This window comes from Myotis brandtii, unplaced genomic scaffold, assembly GCF_000412655.1.
Source record: "Myotis brandtii unplaced genomic scaffold, ASM41265v1 scaffold162, whole genome shotgun sequence".
NCBI lineage: Eukaryota > Metazoa > Chordata > Mammalia > Chiroptera > Vespertilionidae > Myotis > Myotis brandtii.
In genome coordinates, this window is record NW_005355923.1 from 706,902 (window position 1) to 715,556 (window position 8,655).

General features: G+C 38.0%; 1 protein-coding gene across 1 annotated transcript in view; it reads right to left on the minus strand.

Annotated features, from left to right (window-relative positions):
• The window catches only part of FOXP2 (forkhead box P2), a 572,606-nt gene extending 568,645 nt beyond the window's left edge, over positions 1-3,961 (minus strand). The window contains exon 1 of the mRNA XM_014536444.1: positions 3,820-3,961. The gene's annotated coding sequence lies outside the window, so the exon portion shown is untranslated. The remainder of the gene's footprint in view (positions 1-3,819) is intronic.
• Between the last annotated feature and the right edge of the window lie 4,694 nt (positions 3,962-8,655).

Here is an 8,655-nt window from a genome sequence, read left to right on the forward strand (position 1 = left end):
ATTAGTAATCTGTCCATTTTGCCAAAGTTATGTAGTTTCTTGGTATATAGTTGTTCATAGCATTTGCTTTGTATTTCTTTGGTGTCAGTTATTACTCCACTGCTTTCCTTTCTGATTTCATTTGGTTCTCTCTCTTTGTTTCTTGATGAATCTGGCTAATGGTTCATCAATCTCACTTATCTTTTCAAAGAACTAGCTCTTGGCTTCATTGATTTTTTGTATTGTTTTTTAGCCTCTATGTTATTTATTTCTGCTATAATGTTTATTATTTCCTTCCTTCAACTTACTCTGGATTTTTCTTGTTGTACTCTTGCTAATTCCTTAGGTTGTATGGTTAAATAGTTTATTATGAACTTTTCTTTTCTTTTTTAGGAAGATCTGCAGTGCTATGAACTTCCCTCTCAGGGAAGTTCCAGATATTTTGAATTGTTGTGAGTTCTTTTTCATTTGTTTCCATAAACTTTCTGATTTCTTTCTTGATCTCTTTGGTAACCCACTCATTATTTAATAACATTATATTTATCTCCATGTGGTTAGCCTTTTTTATTATCTGGGCAGCACTTTATTTCACCATCTATTTTAAGTGTTTTTACTGTAGTTGATTTCTAATTTCATTCATTGTGATTTGAGAAGATGCTTAGTATTATTTCAATCTTCTTGATTTGTAGAGACATTTGTTTTATCCTAACATATGATCTGTCTTTGAGAATGACCCATGTGCACTTGAGAAGAATGTATATTCTGCAGCATTGGGGTGAAATGTTCTATAAATGTCAATTAAATCCATCTGATCCAGTGTGTCATTTAGAGTCTCTACTTCCTTGTTAATTTTTTGTCTGGAAGATCTATCCAGGGAAGTTAGTGGGGGTTGAAGTCCCTTACTATGACTGTATTGCTGTCGATCTCTCCCTTAAAGTCCTCTAGAAGTTTTTTAATATATTGAGTGCATGTATCCTCTTGTTAAATTGACCCCTTAAATAGTATGTAGTGAACTTTACTGTCCCTTGTGATGGCCTTCATTTTGAGTCTATTTTGTCAGATATAAGTATTGCTACCTCAGCTTTTTTTGTTTGTTTGTTTCAATTTGCATGGAGATTTTTTTTCCATCCTTTCACTCTCATCCTTTAGGAGTCTTTTATTCTGAGGTGGGCCTCTTATAGACAGCATATAATTGGGTCATATTTTTGTCTTCATTCAGCTATCCTAAATCTTTGGATTGGAGCTTTAAATCCATTTACATTTAAGGTTATTATTGATAGGTACTTATATATTGCCATTTTAATTCTTTATGCCTATGTTTCTCTCTTTCTCTATTTCTTCTCATTACAGCAGTCTTTTTAGCATTTCTTGCAGTGATGACTTGGTGGTGATAAACTCCTTTAGCCTTTTTTAGTCTGGGCAGCACTTTATTTCACCATCTATTTTGAAGGATAGCCTTGCGGGTACTCTTTCTATAGTAATCTTGGTTTCAGATCCTTGCTTTTCATTACCTTGAATACTTCATGCCATTCACTTCTAGCCTGTAGAGTTTCTGATGAGAAATCAGCTGACAGCCTTATGGGAGTTCCTTTGTAGGTAACAGTTTGCTTTTCTCTTGCTGCCTTTAAGATTCTCTCTTTGTCTTTAATATTTGAAACTTTAATTATGATGTGTCTAGGTATGGGCCTGTTTGGGTTCTTCTTGCTTGGGATTCTCTGTGCCTCCTGAAATTGTATGACTTTTTCCTTCACCAGGTTAGAGAAGTTTTCTGCTATTATTTCTTCAAAGACGTTCACTATCACTTGCTCACTTTCTTCATCTTCTGGTACTCCCATGAAAAAAATGTTACATTTCCTGTTGTCTCACAGTTCCCGTAAGCTGTCCTCCTGCTTTTTAATTGTTTTTTTTTTTTCTTTTTGGTTCTGTGATTGAGTGATTTTTTTCTACCCTATCATCTTACTGATCTGATCCTTGGCTTCCCCTAATCTGCTGAATGTTCCTTCCACTGTGTTCTTTATTAGTGCTATGTCATTCTTCATAGTTACTATATCTTTTCTCATGTTGTTGAACATCTTTGCCATAATTATCCTGAACTCTATGTCTGATAAATTATTATCTCCATTTCATTTAGGTCTTTTGGAGAATTCTCTTGTTCTTTCATTTGGGGCTTGTTTTTTGTTTTGTTTTGTTTTTTCCTCCCCATTTTGGCTGCCTGTTTGGATTTGTTTATGCATATTGGGTAGATGTGTTACAACTCCCAATCTCTAGTGCTGGACAATGCCAGATGCTGTTTGTGACTGCCCCTGAGTACCCTGTTTGGAGCTATCAGAAATCCACATTTTATAGCTCTCTTTGCTGGGGCTGTGTGTCTTTGGCAAGGACCAAGATGTGCACCAGGGTCTGATTTTACTAGCCCCAGGCCCCAGATTAGGTCAGGCAAAGACTCAAAGCCTCCAGATATTCAACTCTACCTGCAGTCCTACTGACACTCAGGTTTGATTAGCCTCAGACAATCAACCACAGGGTGAGGGGAGAGGTCTTCCAACAGAGTAGGTCAACTGCCTTCCCCCAGGCAAAACTACCTGGATGGTAAAGGTTCACCAGAGAAAGATGTCTTCTGCAGTATGAGGGAATGACTCAGCATAGGAGACTGGGGTGGCTGCCCTCCAAACTCCAACCCCAGAGCCCCCAAACCTGGCTTCTGTCCACACAGTTCCAGTCCACTCTGCCCTCCCTCTGCTGGAGCACAAAGTGAGTGGCTGCACTCTAAATTTTTTTTGTTGGCCCTTTAAGAGGATGCCTGCATTTCCAGCCATCTCTCCCTGGAGTACAGCAACCCTGTTGCTTTTCACAGCCAGATGTTATGTGGGCACCTTTCTCAGTTCTGGTTCTCTGGGCCAGGGAGCCCATCTTGGGGTTTAGAGCACAGAGTTCTCAGTGGGAATTCTCTAGAGCTGAGATATCCCTCTGGACCTTCAGCTGCTGTCTGTGGGATCCCAGCCAGACCTTTCACAACTCTGCTTCCTACCAGTCTCTATGCAATCTCCACTTTCCGTCCCTGGTCATCAGGGTTCACCCCAGCTAGTCTTCAGGTGATTTTTCAGGATGGTTTTTCTGTATTTTAGTTGTATTTCCAGTTTGGTCCTGGGAGAGTGTCAGTGTAGCTTCCACGTACTCTGCCTCCATTTTGGAATCTTCCCATCCTCATAATTTCTAAACAGCAACTGAATTCTGTGTTTCTATATAATAATTAACCCACATATTTTAAGTTCTTCCTAACAGGACAGGAAATCAGTCTTTCCAATACACTGAGCTGACAAAATTTACATATATTTATAATAGACTATGAATATGAATTCATTCCAATTCATTTTCACCATGCAAAGTGGGAAAAGGACTTAATGACTCTCTTACTGGAAGGTGTATTTAAATAGATATATTAGGATAGTCTTATTCTCAGATATGAAGAAATATGAAAGAAAAAAAGAACCAATGTTTAGAGCAAAAAGGGATTATGATGACACAATTGCAGATACTAAATCAAAGAAAGTCACCTTCTTTTCATCAGAATAATATCAACATTCTTAACATTTCTGCACCAGAAAGTAAAATTAAAATTAACCCATTTTGCATTAAACATTATTATTGTAAATCATTACCTTATCATATTAGTTATTAAATATTAACACACATGGATGTATAAAAGTTACCAACCAAAACACTGTATATTTTGTCATCCAGAAAAAAATCCAAATAACATTGTCATCATATATGTTTCTACCAATATCTGAATAGCCACAAAAACTGAGGGATGAAAAATATAGAGTACAGATGACTTACATTTGGAGGGTTAGAGTTTAATTCTCTCTCCCAGGATTGAGGAGTCTTATTCTTTGTACTGACAATGCTCCTTTCTCCAGGGTATTCTTCTACTTCCAGAATAGGTCAGGACAAAGCTTGAACAGACTTCTATTATTTGTTTGATCTAGAGGGAAATTATACTTTTAATCAATTATTACAAAATGCATTAAACTTTTTTTAATGTGCTGGGGGTGGAGGCATCTCATTATTTTCTGTTGAATCCAAGGTGAACAGAGACAATAGGAATTGCCATTGTTGAATATTATTAATAAATAAATCAAGTACTTTAAATTAACACCACTAAAAGAAACCCATATCTATCTTCTTTTTCCTTTTTATGGCTAAGCAGGATAACATGAGAAAATTAATTATCAAAATCCAAATGACTACAAAAGCCTACTCAAATGTATTTTTTAAAGACTTTAACATAATTTTACAAATCCATGAATTTGAATGGACTGGAAGAGATGATTAGATATCAAATATTTTTACTCATTCATCTTAATGTCTGAAGGCTAAATAATTATAGGATGATTAGGAAAGTATGAAGAAAAATCCATTTTTAAATTGTTAATGGAATAATAAAAAAAGATGATTTTGAGAGCCTGATACAGACCAGAAATAGATGTCAGAGGGTCTATAAGGCAGGGCAAAAAATCTGGAATAAGGACTTCAACGATGGTGCAAAGGCTGGGGAACTGCTACTCAAACAAGGCATGTTGGTCAAATTAGAATGCATGACATGAGTACATTTGAAATCTGTTTTCATGCCAATTCTTTAACATCAATAAGACGTAAAAATGCAACATATCCTACCCATACAAGTACACAGAAATATGATGTATAAGTCCCTGACCTTTTGTGATATGTAAATTCATAATTTTAAGAGAATTAATTATATTTTACAAATGTAAGGTTCTAATAATAAATATTTTCTGCCTCATTAAAATGAAATAAGATAAATATCTTAAATGTGTGTCATACCCTCTATCTTTACCTTAAAGTAATTAATTGCCTCCCATTAAATAATAAATAAGAATGTAGGGGAGCATTGGAGAAAAATGGAAATAAAATATAGATGTTTTGTGAAAATATGTCCGCTAGCACTTTAAAGCCAGTTTTTGCTTAAAGTTAAAACTATTACACTTATGATTATTATTTTTAAGTATATTGGAAAAATAGTAAACAAATGAAGTCAATCAATATCTATCAGAATAGCTAAATACAAAAAAAAAACAAAATATACGTGGGCACAAGAGTACCTCTTTCTGTCATCAATCTGAACACAAAATGATACTTGTGTGATCCTCTTCAGTTTTTAAACATTGCAAGCTCTACTTGTAATCACTGGTATATATCAAAATTATTTGAAGGTGAAACAAAAACACAAATATGACTACCAAAAATTAAAACTACTAAGGGAGGAAATTAATTCAAGACTAGATATTCAGATTACATGCAACTATTATGTTTTCTTTTTGAAAGATTCAACAAATCTTGACCCAATTTAACAATCTTAACATTAAAACTTACAAACATTATATACTTTCTATAGGAATATCTTTATGTGGCTTTTCAAGCATAGGTACTTCAATCTTTTGTTTGTAGAACACAGAAATGGTTTTGCTGTATTTTGGACCTGTGAAGATCAATGCATATTCCTTTAGGGAAGTCTTTTGAACTGACAAAGGATGAATGATTGACATCAGTAACAAATAGCATTTTGTTGTCCTGAATTGACATGTCATTTATAGCAATACCTATGCTAATTAATGCCATACATATCTACCAGATGTGTCAGAGAAATATGCTAGACCTTCACAGAATATAGGTTGAATGTAGCTAAAATTACATTATAGATATGGAAATGCATCCTTTGTGATAAAGAACTGGCCTCTCTCCTTCCCTTCCCCCTTCTCTTATACACACGCATGCACACACATATGCACACATACACGCACATCATGTCAACTATACTTTCCAGGACAGAGAAAAAACAACTTACACATACAATTAGCTTTACATTATCTTTTCCATTGATAAAACTTTTCTTTTCACGAAAAAGCAAACTCTACCTTGGAAAGTCCAATTATACTATAATCTTAAACCTAAAAAATACATTACATAATGTACTGAAATACTACTTGGGATCGTCACAAACTACATTATTATCATGACACTTTACCAAATTGCATTGAAATTTTATCCCCGGATTCTGTCAACTATACTGGTAGATCATTAACAATGAAAACTATGTATTAATCATCTTCATTTCCTCATTCTTTAGGACAGAAATTGGTATGTAGTGAGTAACAGTTTTTTTTTTATTTAATAAACAGTTAAGTTCAGTAAAGTCATCAAAGTCACATTTTTGTCAGTGAATCCTATATAATAAAAGCCTAATATGCAAATTGTCCCCTCAACCAGGAGTTTGGCAGGGGCAGGGGGCGGTGCTGAACATGGCAGGGGTCAGCGAGGCAGCACGGGCAGTGGGCAGCAGTGGAGGCACTGCAGGCCCAGATGGGCTCCGATGAGAGCGGGGCTGCAGCGGGATGGTGGAGCAGGTGCGAGGGCAGCACCAGGTCAAGGCGGGTGTGAGTGGGGGCCCGATTGCTCCGCTGATCGCCCTGCAGATGGCAACCAGCAGTGGTGGTGGGGGCCGGGGCCGCCACCCAGCTCCCAGGCACTGAGGGAGCGGGGTGTTTTGGGTGGGGGAATTGTCTCTGATCTTCACCCCGCAGATGGGATGGTGGAGCAGGTGAGGGGGTGGCACCAGGCCACGCGGGGTGCCAGGCAGGACTGCAGGGCTGCGAGGCTCGGGACATGAGCTGGGGCTGCAAGCCTGGGGGCACGAGCTGGGGCCCGATCCCCGCAGGCCACCCCGAGGGACCCCACCCGTGCACAGATTCATCCACTGGGCCTCTAGTTCAGTATATAAAAAGAAATAATTATTAATGCTAGCAAACCTAACTCTTAGTCATTAGATAAGATATACTGGTAAAGAACTTGTCTCAGTGTCTAACAGATAAGTAGCTCTCAATAGATGTGAACTACAATCAGGCTGAGCATGCCTCCTGGATTGCATGAGATAGCTGTGATTCATACTTAATTATTTTTTAAATAATAACATTTATTTTTAAATATATATATTTTTTATTTCAGAGAATACTGGAGAGAGCTATCAATGATGAGAGAGAATCATTGATCGGCTGCCTCCTGCATGCCCATATTGTGAATCGAGCCTGCAACCCAGGCATGTGCCTTTGACCAGAATCGAACCCAGGACCCTTCAGTCCACAGGCTGACGCTGTATCCCCTGAGCCAAAACAGCTGCAGTGGTCGGCAAACTGCAGCTCGGCAAACCGCGGCTCGTGAGCCACATGCGACTCTTTGGCCCCTTGAGCGTGGCTCTTCCACAAAATACCAGCTCTTTCACAAAATACCAACTTCTGCGCATGGGCCACAAAGTTTCAATCGCACTGTACGTGCACTCCCGTACGTGGTATTTTGTGGAAGAGCCACACTCAAAGGGCCAAAGAGCCGCATGTGGCTCATGAGCCGTGGTTTGCCGACCACGGAGCTAGGGCATACTTAATTAATAATAGCTATCCATTCTCAAAAATGTCCAAGTTTGGATAATGACTTTATACATTCATCCAAAGTATCATTAATTTATTATTTCTTTTTATCAACAAATTATTTTCTTTTTTATCATTTTCTCTGATGCTGTTACGTGACAAAAGTATTTTGATGGGATTAGAGTGAACAAGATTTTATTTCTTTTATTTTTAATATATTTTTATTGATTTCAGAGAGGCAGGGAGAGGGAGAGAAAGAGAGAAATATCAATGATGAGAGAGAATCATCGATCAGCTGTCTCCTGCACACCCCTTACTGGGGCTCGAGCCCACAACCCGGGTACGTGCCCTGACTGGGAATGGAACCATGACCTCCTGGTTCATAGGTCAACGATCCACCACTAAGCAATGCCAGCCAGATGGACACTGTTTTTCCGAACATATGTGACCACACAGAAGGTGTGATGCCTAATGGGGCTGTTCGCAGAAAAGCTTAGGAGATGCTGCCTTCTGGACAACACTCCTTATTACTAACGGGGCCTGAAGCACCTCATCAGACCCTTTGCAAGGTAAACCAAGCCCAAAACTCCCTTCAGGGCGGGGTGAGTTATGGGAAACATCCATAGAGCAAGATTCCAGGTGACACCTGAGAAAGGAAGGTGTGAGCATGGAGCTCCTGGAACCCTGAGAACCCACAGGACACCAGCGAGGCACCTGAACTGGGAGATGCAGGTACAAGGGATGGGGTGAGCCAGCCTGAGTCACCCTCCCACCTGGGCGAGGTGTTCACTGAGCTAGAACCATCTTGACATCACCATAAAAATATATTAACAAGCCATTCTTTTTTATTTTTTTTTACAAAATTTTGCATGCTGTTTCTGTATATTTCATTTCATTTGCACCTTCCAACTGACAAGCAAGAGGCCCTACTACTGTATTTATATTATTTACTTTGGGTCCTTGACAAGGGCCCCAAATTAATTTATGAAATGGCCTTTCAAAATAAGTAAGTAAGTAAGTAAGTAAGTAAATAAATAAATAAATAAATATGTTTACAACAGAGTTATACTATATATATATATATATATTAGTGTATATATATACACATATATATATACTATGTATATATATACTAGTGTGTATATACAGTATATGTACTTATATATGCATATACACACACATATACAATGAGTGGCCAGATTATTATGACCACCTGACGTTTGTAGGCAAATTAGCC